We start from the raw sequence: 12,166 nt of genomic DNA, 5'->3' as shown, positions 1-12,166 counted from the left end.
AGCCAGAAAGAAAAACACCAATACAGTATATTAATGCATATATATGGAATTTAGAAAGATGGTAAAGATGACCCTATGTGGAAGACAGCAAAAGAGACACAGATACAAAGAACAGACTCTTGGACTCTGTGGGAGAAGGCGAGGGGGGGATGATCTGAGAGAATGGCATTGAAACATGTATGCTATCATATGTGAAACAGATCGCCAGTCCAGGTTCGATGCATGAGATGGGTGCTCAGGGCTGGTGCACTGGGATGACCCTGAGGGATGGGATGGGGAGGGAGGCGGGAGGGGGGTTCAGGATGGGGACACATGTACACCTGGGGCTGATTCATGTCAATGCATGGCAAAAACCACTACAATATTGTAATTAGCCTCCAATTCAAATAAATAATTTAGAAAAAAAATCTTTATGTTAGCACATAATGCATTGGTTATAATTACTTGAAATCAATAAAAAAATAAGTGTACCAAGATGGGGACATTTCCTAATATAGCAAATATTTATAAGTCACATAAACTAAAGCTCTTCAGGACCCTGAATAATTTTTAAGAGTATAAAGGTGCCTGAGATCAACAAGTTCAAGATACATGCTAGACTCCGGCCCAGAGTACACATCAGTGTGCTTTAAAAAGCACAGCGTACAGCAGGTGTTAAGAAGAGCAGGGGACTCCCTGGGTGGTCCCGGGGCTGGGCCCACCTCGCAGTGCAGGGGTGGGTTCAGTCTCCGGTCGGGGAGTTGGGCGCCCACGCCCACGGGGCTCGGAGCAACTAAACCCCCACAGTTCAGCTAGCAAGCCCATGAACCTCAACTCGAGAGTCCATGTGCCACAACTGAAGACCCCACATGACCCAATGAAGGTCCCGTGTGCTGCAAAAAACGGACACAACCAAATAAATACATAAATAAATATTTTAAAAAGAAAAGTAGGGATGAGTTTGTAGGGTTTCACCTTCATAATTTAGATAGAAGAGACAGCCATGTGGCTCCTCTGTGCAAACTTTTTACTTTGTTCATAATAATCCCACTAAATAGTGCCTTTAAATGGTAGAGATTATGGCAGGGGTTACACAGTATTGACACTAAATATATCTTATTTTTTCTCAAGCTGCTACACAGAGCTTATAAGATGCTTTGGCATTATTATTGGAGAGAAAATGAACAGAAATGAACTGTTAACAGAAGTAGTTATTTGTGTTTATTAAGTATTTTCCCCCAAAGTACTCAAAACTTATCAAATATATGAGTATATATAAAACCTCTATTAATAACCTCATAGGTACATGGTTGCTTTTACCACGTTTTAGAAGAGGAAAATGTTATTAGTTAATAGTAAACTATAAAGTGGAAACATTAAACCCCTAATACGTCATCTCTGTCGAGCAATCATTTACATGTCATGGCAAATGCAGAATAGATAATATCCTGCACCACCACATTTGAGACTTTTGAATGAGCATCACGTAGTTTTTTCCTCTGTTTTAATATAAGATGATTTCAGAGTATCCTTTCCACCTCTGTTGTCTACCTATATGGCATATGTGAAACCATTAAGCCTGGAAAATGTTTTCTAATAAAACTAACAAAAGTTTTCTATATGTTTCTATATACGAAGTGAAAATTAGTTACTGAACCTGCATACTAAGGCGACATAAACTTCATGGTGATCCAAGATTACAAAATCATTCAAAATGTTAAATCTACATTTTACAAAACTAGCAAACTGCTCTTCCATGAGTCATTAAGCTTTCACGTACCTCAGGTCTATCTGTAAACAATTTGAGGTAATATAGGGAAATATGCACCCCAGATTCTTCAACACCTTCATCATAATTCTGTATAACTCACGGTACTATTCAATGAAGAAGATTCCAGATAAAAAGCAACTAAAAAAAACAAAAAATGTCAGTTACCATTTGTGAAGAAGAAATAATGACTTTATATGAATGAGGGTGTAAAGAGTAATGTCAGCTTCTGTAACAAACAGATCCAACAATATATAAAGCCTCAACACAACAAAATTTATTTCTCTCTCACGCACGTTCATATAATTTATGTTCTTTTTTCATTGCATAGTTATTACTGGGAAAGGCTGCAAATCCTGACCATCAAAGATTTTCTCTTCAGGGACATGTGGGTGTTCCTGGTTAGTGAAGAGCCCTCCTTCATGCACTGAGACCCGGGCCCCTTCAATCCTGTCTCCCCACCACCTGCTATGGCTTCAGGACTATCTACATCCAGCCTGAAGAAGGGAGACCCAGCATAGCACTTAGAAGCCTTGTCCCAAATTTGACACAGTGATGATGCAGATGGTTACCCAGCTGCTATGTGTGCCGGAGTGGGGAAGCAGCACAGAGGAAGAACAGACAACGTGCTTAAAACATAAGGTAGAACAATATGCCACAGTCTACTTGTTCTAGAAAACAAATAAAGGAGGCCAATCCACCAGGCTGGTAGGAATCAGATATAGTGTAACTGCTCACACTGTAAGAAACAGAATTATAAACACCAATCTCAAAAAAAAAAAGTCATTCTATTACTAAAGCAAAGAGGGATATTTATAATTCTGAGATATATATTATTTCATTAAAAGATAATGAAAGGATTTCTTTCCATTACAGAATACTAGGATATCTTACTTGTGTTATGACTAATTTAAGGGAACACTGATGTCTGGTTCTCTTTATTTTGTTAGTATTGCTCCACACCGAGGAGGATGTCAGTAGGAACAGACAATGCTAGTCTAGGCTCCTTTCATACTTAGGCTGATTTCCTTAACATTTTTCTTTTGTTCTCAACAGCTGACTCAACAGACCTGCTACCAAAGACCCTGGGCAGTGCAGCTGGCTTCTGTTCACGGCCACTGATGCTACTTCTTGCACCAGTGATGGGTGGAATTCTAAACCATCTTCTGCCTCTCTGAGTCATCACTTCAGAGGCAGAGCGCCAGGCTTGGCAGACCATAAATCCTGTCCTTCTTCTAGCTGGCAGAAGTCAGGGAAAGCAAAAGTAGGCATTTCTTCTCAGAAAATTAAGAGGAACAGGGCAGGCTCACCCACCCAGTTTCATACATTGACGGATTCCCCCAAACTCAGGAAAAAGATCCAGATGCTAGGCAGCCCAAATTGTGATAAATGTCTATCACAGATGACAAAATGATAACTTTAATATACACAGACTCCTGCCACCTGTCATGAGATGTGGGCTGTTATCAGAGGGAGGAAACCTGGAAGAAGATTAAGGGGGAAATGATTTTCTACTCATGCCCTTGGGTTCATGTCCATAAAATCTCCCAAGACTCTACCAGGCACATCAGGCTTCTCCATCCAATGCCAGGACCTCAGGACAAAGCTACTAAAAGTGGAAGGGAATAGCCCTAGTGATGACAATCATTCCCAGGACTGTCTAAAAGGCCTTTCTGCGTTGATGAAAATGTTCTATGTGCTATCGAGTATGTGGCCACTGTGCACTAACATGGTTGCTAGTGTGAATGATAAACTCAATTTTTAATTTTCTTAATTTCAATTTAGATTTCCATAACCACGTGTGACTACTGACTATCACAATGGCCTGGGCAAGTCTACACTTCCTGGTGGTGCTGGATCAATCCAGCAAATAAGAACAGAGACTGGTCAAAGTCTTTTAGAAGGAAGTTGCTCCACTCCCCTCGGCAACACAATCTCGCATCTTAAAAAATATGTATGTGGGTATTTCTTTCCTGTTACTATTTAAAACATTCTGGCTCTGTCTTGGCTGAATTGTGGGTTCACTTCTAAGCTGACTGAGATACTTTCACAAAGCTCTAGTGCAGTAATTCTACACTTCTCTGATTATGAGGACCTGTATTTTTATTTTACTAAAGTTGTTTACAACATCATGTTAATTTATGCTGTATAGCCAAGTGTTCAGTTACAAATTTATATTCTTTTCATATTCTTTTCTGTTATGGTTTATCACGGGATACTGAACATAGTTCTCTGTCTGTAGAGTAGGACCTTGTTGCTTATCCATTCTATATATAATAGTCTGCACCTGCTGACCCCAAACTCCCAGTACATCCCTTCTCCATCCTCCCTCCCCCAGGGCGACGACAATTCTGTTCTCTCTGCCTGTGAATCTGCTTCTGTTTTGCAGATGACTTCACCTGTGTCATACTTTAGATTCCACATCAAGTGAAGTCGCTCAGTCGTGTCCGACTCTTTGCGACCCCATGGACTGTAGCCTACCAGGCTCCTCCGTCCATGGGATTTTCCAGGCAAGAGTACTGGAGTAGGTTGCCATTTCCTTCTCCAGGGGATCTTCTGACCCAGGGATCGAACCCGGGTCCCCCGCACTGTAGGCAGACGCTTTACCGTCCGGGCCACCAGGGAAGTCCTGATTCCACATAAACATGATATCAAATGGTATTTGTCTTTCTCTTTCTCTCCTCCTTCACTTAGTGATAACCTCTAGATCGGAAATGGCATCATTTCATTCTTTTTATGGCTGAGTAATATTCCACACTATATGTGTACCACATCTTCTTTATTCATTAGTCTGCCAATGGTCATTTAGGTTATTTCCATGCCTTGGCTATTGTAAATATTAATAGTGCTGCTATGAACACAGGGGTGTATGTATCTTTTGGAACTATAGTTTTGTCTGGGTATATACCCAGGAGTAACATTGTTGGATCATATGGCAACTCTATTTTTAGTTTATTGAGGAACCTCCATACTGTTTTCCCAACTTACATTCCCACCCACAGTGAGGAGGTTCCATTTTCTCCAAACCCTCTCCAGTGTTTATTATTTGTAGATTTGTGATATAGCCATTTCAACCTGTGTGTGGTGGTGAGGCCCCATTTTTAAAGTCAAAACGAGTTGTTAACCGTTTATAATAGTTGCACTTTACCTTCTGTTAAGAAAATTGATTATAGTAAAGAGCTTCTCTTAATTCAGTAGCACTTATACGTATGCATATTTCCTCATAAGAGCAGCAACTATATAGGGTTTGCAAACAGTCATACACATAAATATGGAAGACATTATTTATTTAACATATAAACAATCCTTGATACTCTATGGATTCCAGGACCTCCTAAAATCTCCACCCCCTCCTGGGCTCGGTGACCCACACAGCTTAGGAGCCCTCGTCTAAAGTCCATGTTTCCAAGTATCCGCCAGCCGTGTGACAGTATGCTGTACAGATGTAAATCTTTGTTCACACGAGGGGCTTTACAGTGGTATCAGAAAAATGAGAAAATGCAACTTTCATAATGCCTAGAAGTCAAGTTTTTCAATGTGTATCTGGTAGCAGATGTACAACATAAATTATTTATGCTGCATGCATGTATGCTAAGTCACTTCAGTCGTGTCCAACACTTTGCGACCCTATGCACCATGGCCCACCAGCCTCCTCTGTCCATGGGATTCTCCAGGCAAGAACACTAGAGTGAGTTGCCATTTCCTACTCCAATGCATCAAAGTGAAGTCGCTCAGTCATGTCTGACTCTTCGTGACCCCATGGACTGCAGCCCACCAGGCTCCTCCATCCATGGGATTTTCCAGGCAAGAGGACTGGAGAGGGTTGCCATTGCCTTCTCCAATTTATACTGCAGCAAAGCCCAATTATCATTCTAGCTGAAAAGAAGATCAAGGTCTAACAATGTGGTTTTCCTAAAAGTGTATTTTTATAACTCAACATTTATATTATGTTCATGAACTCTTTGCTTGTGATTAACTCATGTTTCTCTGTGTCCTCTTTGATGCCAAAATCTAAACAAATAATTTCAGGAAAAAGTAAAATAAAGCAAACATTTACTTAAAAACTTTGCAGTCACTTCACTGTAAGTAATCTGCACACAGCAGATTACTGAAATCCATTTGAGAAGCAAATTAGCTGCAATTTCTCTGTTTAATATCTCTATTTACAAATATACCCAAGTCTAAATGCTGAGTGTACACTGGTGTTTCAATTTATCTTAAGTAGAACAAATATCTCATCTCAGTTTCACCTCCTCAATTTCCAAGTCAGAGATAAGAAAGCAAGTTTTTTCTCCACCCCAGATTTCTAATGATCTTGTTGTTGTTGTTTAATCACTAAATCGTGTTCGACTCTTTTGTGACCCCATGAACTATTGCCCGCCAGGCTCCTCTGTCCATGGGATTTCCCAGCCAAGAATTCTGGAGTAGTGGGTTGCCCTTTCTTCCTCCAGGGAACCTTCCTGACCCAGGGAATGAACCCATGTCTCCAGGATTGGCAGGCGGATTCTTTACCACTGAGCCAACAGTGAAGCCCTTCCAATGGCCTAGTCCATGTCATAATTCTCCCTTTTGCACTATTTAGAAGTAGGTGATGTTTTACAAGAGACACACAGGTAACGAACTTTGAGAGCTCTGGCAGAGAGCAGAGCTGAGCCATCCCCAGGCTGGAGAGAGCCATGAGCTGGACGAGGTCACTGAAAGCTAGGGCTGAGAGGCCACTGTCGTGACGCTGACAGAGGGATGAAGACAGGCCACATCAGCTTCACAAACCTGTGATAATAAATATGGGGAAGAATGTTTCCACACGATGACTTCTCTGCCCAGGAATGATCTAAGACCTAAAATCCTACAATCCGAGAGGAGACTAGAGGAACACATTGAAGGATAGAGGTCCAAGGTCAAGTTTGACTGTGATGGTCTTAGAACATCCCTAAATCTCAGAGGCAATCCTGTGGTTTGGGGTGATGGACTCATCAGACCCAGCATAGAACTTGTGTCTAGAGCTTTCCCAGCATCTATAGAAACTTCTGGGCATGGCACTCTCATAAAAATCAAAGTCCCCAAGCATACATTCAGGAAACAAGACAGCCAGCAGATTCTGGCTGATACTACAGAGTAGAAGTTAGCAGGAAAACAAAGCCACTGCTAGGATAGAAGCTCAGTTCATGACATTTAGAAACTTCCTGGAGACTGTATAAATTACCAAACGGCTCCATAAACCTAGAGTGGCCACAACCTTGATATGGCTGAGAAAGTATCAAGCAAATCACAGTCTCTGCTGTGAAAAACAAATCTTATAGAAAAAAATGAAAGATGTGACAACTTTGCCACAAACCATTATATACTTCCTAACTCTTTGGACTTCTCAGAATGATGTCACCCACTGAAAAAAAGGGAACACACGCCCTCAGTGTAAACTGAAATTGTCCATTTCATGTATTAAAGACCTAAATATAACCCCCCGAAACTATAAAACTCTTAGAAGAAAACATAGGCAGAATACTGTATGACATAATCATAGCAAGATCCTTTATGACCAACCTCCTAGAATAATGGAAATAAAAACAAAAATTAGTAAGTGGGACCTAATTAAACTTAAAAGCTTTGGCACAGAAAAAGAAACTATCAGTTCAATTCAGCTGCTTGGTCATAATCAACTCTTTGTGACCCCATGGACTGCAGCACGCCAGGCTTCCTTGTCCATTATCAACTCCCTGAGCTTGCTCAAACTCATGTCAATTGAGTTGGTGATGCCATTCAACGATCTCATCCTCTACTGTACCCTTCTCCTCCTGCCTTCAATCTTTCCCAGCATCAGGGTCTTTTCCAATGAGTCAGCTCTTCACATCAGGTGGCCAAAACATTGGAGCTTCAGCTTCAGCATTAGTCCTTCACTGAATATTCAGGACTGATTTCCTTTAGGATGGACTGACTGGATCTCCTTGTGTCTGCACCCTGGGATTCAGAAGATGGAGGAGTAGAAGGACATGCACTAATCTTCTCCTGTGAGAACTCCAAAACTGCAACTAACCTCTGAACAACTATCAACTGGAGAATGGTGGATCCCATCAAAAAAGCCCAAGGGCAAAGGAGACACCCCAACAAGACAGTAGGAGGGACAAAATCATGTTTAGAAGCAAAAAGAAGCTATAAATACAGTGAAGAGACAACCTTCAGAATGGGGGGAAATAATGGCAAATGAAACAACTAAAAAAGGATTAACTTCCATAATACACAAGCAGCTCAGAAAACTCAATACCAGGAAAAAAAAAAATCAAAAAGTGGACAAAACACCCTAAAAAGACATTTCTTGAAAGAAGACATATAGATGAATAATAAACACATGAAGAGATGCTCAACATCACCCATTATTAGACAAATGAAATCAAAACTATGATGAGATATCACCTCATGCCAGACAGAATGGCCATAATCAAAACATCCACAAATAACAAGTGCTGGAGAGGATGTGGAGAAAAGGGAACCCTCCTACACTGCTGGTGGGAATGTAAACTGATACAGCCTCTATGGAAGACAGTATGAAGATTCCTTAAAAAACTAGGAATTAAGCCACCATATGATCCAGGGAAAATGAATAGCCCATTCAGGAATGACCTAAATCAAATCCCTTATGATTATACAGTGGAAGTGACAAATAGATTCTAGGGATTAGATCTGATAGACAGAGTGCCTGAAGAACTATGGATGGAGGTTTCCCACATTGTACAGGAGGCAGGGATCAAGACCAACCACCCCCAAAGAAAAGAAGTGCAAAAAGGCATAATGGTTGTCTGGGGAGGCCTCATTAATAGCTGTGAAAAGAAGAGAAGCAAAAAGCAAAGGAGAAAAGGAAAGATATATACATTTGAATGCAGAGTTCAAAGAATAGCAAAGAGAGATAAGAAAGCCTTCCTCAGCGATCAATGCAAAAACAGAGAGGAAAACAACAGAATGGGAAAGACTAGAGATCTCTTCAAGAAAATTAGAGATACCAAGGGAACATTTCAAGCAAAGATGGGCACAATAAAGGACAGAAACAATATGGGCCTAACAGAAGCAGAAGATATTAAGAAGAGGTGGCAAGAACACATAGCAGAAGTATACAAAAAAGATCTTCATGACCCAGATAATCACAATGGTGTGATCACTCACCTAGAGCCAGACATTCTGGAATGTGAAGTCAAGTGGGCCTTAGGAAGCATCACTATGAACAAAGCTAATGGAGGCAATGGAATTCCAGTTGAGCTATTTCAAATCCTAAAAGATGATGCTGTGAAAGTGCTGCACTCAGTATGTCAGCAAATTTGGAAAACTCAACAGTGGCCACAGGACTGGAAAAGGTCAGTTTTCATTCCAGTCCCAATGAAAGGCAATGCCAAAGAATGCTCAAACTATAGCACAATTGCACTCATCTCACACGCTAATAAAGTAATGCTCAAAATTTTCCAAGCCAGGCTTCAGCAATACGTGAACCGTGAACTTCCAGATGTTCAAGCTGGTTTTGGAAAAGGTAGAGGAACCACAGATCAAATTGCCAACATCTGCTGGATCATCAAAAAAGCAAGAGAGTTCCAGAAAAACATCTATTTCTGCGTTATTGACTATGCCAAAGCCTTTGACTGTGTGGATCACAATAAACTGTGGAAAATTCTTAAAGAGATGGGAATACCAGACCATCTGACCTGTCTCTTGAGAAACCTGTATGCAGGTCAGGAAGCAACAGTTAGAACTGGACATGGAACAACAGACTGGTTCCAAATAGGAAAAGGAGTATGTCAAGGCTATATTTTGTCACCCTGCTTATTTAACTTCTATGCAGAGTACATCATGAGAAACGCTGGGCTGGAAGAAGCACAAGTTGGAATCAAGATTGCCGGGAGAAATATCAATAACCTCAGATATGCAGACGACACCATACTTATGGCAGAAAGTGAAGAGGAACTAAAAAGCCTCTTGATGAAAGTGGAGGAGAGTGAAAAAGTTGGCTTAAAGCTCAACATTCAGAAGACTAAGATCATGGCATCTGGTCCCATCATTTCATGGGAAATAGATGGGGAGACAGTGGAAACAGTGTCAGACTTTATTTTTGGGGGGCTCCAAAATCACTGTAGATGTGATTGTAGCCATGAAATTAAAAGACACTTACTCCTTGGAAGGAAAGTTATGACCAACCTAGATAGCATATTAAAAAGCAGACAGACTACTTTGCCAACAAAGGTCCATCTGGTCAAGGCTATGGTTTTTCTAGTGGTCATGTATGGATGTGAGAATTGGACTGTGAAGAAAGTTGAGCACCAAAGTGTTTATGCTTTTGAACTGTGGTGTTGGAGAAGACTCTTGAGAGTCCCTTGGACTGCAAGGACATCCAACCAGTCCATCCTAAAGGAAATCAGTCCTGGGTGTTCATTGGAAGGACTGATGCTGAAGCTGAAACTCCAATACTTTGGCCACCTCATGTGAAGAGTTGACTCACTGGAAAAGACCCTGATGCTGGGAAAGATTGGGGGCAGGAAGAGAAGGGAACGACAGAGGATGAGATTGTTGGATGGCATCACTGGCTCAATGGACATGAGTTTGGGTAAACTCCATGAGTTGGTGATGGACAGGGAGGCCTGGTGTGCTGTGATTCATGGGGTCACAAAGAGTCAGACATGACTGAGCGACGAACTGAACTGAATAATGAACACATGAAGGTTCACTGTAGTATTTGTGCTACTTTTGTACTTTAAATTTTCCATGACAAAATGTTGAAAAAATGATCACCTGATGTCTGAAAATACAAGAAAGAGAATACACAGACTATAAATATCACAACCTTCCTATTTTTCAAATACCCTTCACCAAACATGGAAAATCTAGGGAAATAAGCAAAAACCTTTTTAAATTAAATATCACACTAAGAAAAATGAACAGCCTGCAGTTATGGCTTTATGAATAAAGTGATATTCCTTTCAATATTTCAAAAGCCAAATTAGAGGTATATATTAAACCGCAATAAAACTTTTTATTCATTATTTCAAGTATCTGATTTGAAATAAGTGATATCAGCATAGAAACACCGATTATCTCGTTTGTCGGAAATTGTTGGTAGTTAAATATACCTTAAATTAATATAAGTGGGAAAATGTGAGACTTACAACTAATATCAATGTGATCTGTGTCATGGACAAAAATCTTTCTAAACAAGAGTTCTGTTGTTGTTCAGTCGCTTAAGTAGTGTCTGACTCTTTGTAACCCCATGACCTGCAGCACACCAGTCTTCCCTGTCCTTCACTATTTCCCGGAGTTTGCTCAAACTCATGTCCATTGAGCCAATGATGCCATCCAACCATCTCTCCTTTGTTACCCACTTGTCCTCCTGCCCTCCTGCCCTCAATCTTTCTCAGCATCAGGGTCTTTTTCAAAGAGTTGACTCTTCATATCAGGTGGCCAAAGTGGAGCTTCAATATCAGCCCTTCCAGAGAATATTCAGGGTTGATTTCCTTTAGGATTGACTGGCTTATCTCCTTTCTCTCCAAGGGACTCTCAAAGAGTTTTCTTCTTCACTGTAATTCAAAAGCATCAATTTTTCAGTGCTCAGCCTTCCTTACGGTCCAGCTCTCACGTCCATACATGACTACTGGAGATCTGAGAGGGTACCGTTTTTTAAAAAGGGTCCTATATTGGTGTAAACTTTGGGACCACAGATATAAACCATAAGATGTCCAACCCACTTACACTACCTGAGTGATCTGTCAGTGGAAATCAGCAAAAAATCTGAGAACTCCATAGATTAAAACAACTAATTTGGCCAGAATTTAGAAGAGACTAGAAGGGGAGAAAGGAGCCTGGTGGGGTGCAGTCCACAGGGTCACAACAGTCATACACAACTTCGTGAGTGAACAGCAGCAGCAGAAGGGGTGATACACGGCCAGAGTCCAGTTCCACAGTAAGCGAGGAAGGTCACACACCAAGGAAAATCATCTTCACAGCCTTGGAATTTGGCTGACTGACCCTGCCAGACACCACTACTGGAAATCTGGTTCTGGACATAAGTTAAAAAGCAGGACATAAGTCATGGCTTGGGTCAAGTCATGTGTCAAGATGTGCCAAGCTTGCTTCAAAGATGAACCAGGGCAAGAACAACTTTGGTTTCCTCTGACCCGAATACACAAGACCCAGCACCGAAAATCCCAACATGGGATTTGATGATCTGAAAAAAAAAAAGAAGAAAAAAAAAGTAGTTGACAGTTTTCTTTTTTCAAGTTTTCCTGGCCTAAAACAACTTATTTCCTTTCCAATAAAGAAACAATGCCAAATTCTGAAAAGGAAATTTGTCTGACTTAATGGATAAGCACAGAAGAGCAGGAAAAGGGAGTACTATGGGAAAACCAGGGCAACTTGGCCTTAGGAGGCAGGCCTCCAAATTTACTGGTGAAA

General features: G+C 40.9%; 1 protein-coding gene across 11 annotated transcripts in view; it reads right to left on the bottom strand.

Annotated features, from left to right (window-relative positions):
• Nucleotides 1-12,166, bottom strand: part of PLCB4 (phospholipase C beta 4) — a 460,969-nt gene that overhangs the window by 418,986 nt on the left and 29,817 nt on the right. The window contains exon 1 of one of the 11 annotated variants that reach the window (XM_070471872.1): nucleotides 1,760-1,844. The exons of the other annotated variants lie outside the window; for them this stretch is intronic. The gene's annotated coding sequence lies outside the window, so the exon portion shown is untranslated. Of the gene's footprint in view, nucleotides 1-1,759; nucleotides 1,845-12,166 lie in introns of those variants that run through there. 11 annotated transcript variants of the gene reach the window in all.

This window comes from Odocoileus virginianus, chromosome 9 (assembly GCF_023699985.2).
Source record: "Odocoileus virginianus isolate 20LAN1187 ecotype Illinois chromosome 9, Ovbor_1.2, whole genome shotgun sequence".
In the NCBI taxonomy this organism is placed as follows: Eukaryota; Metazoa; Chordata; class Mammalia; order Artiodactyla; family Cervidae; genus Odocoileus; species Odocoileus virginianus.
This window is presented reverse-complemented; position numbering and strand designations above follow the sequence as displayed.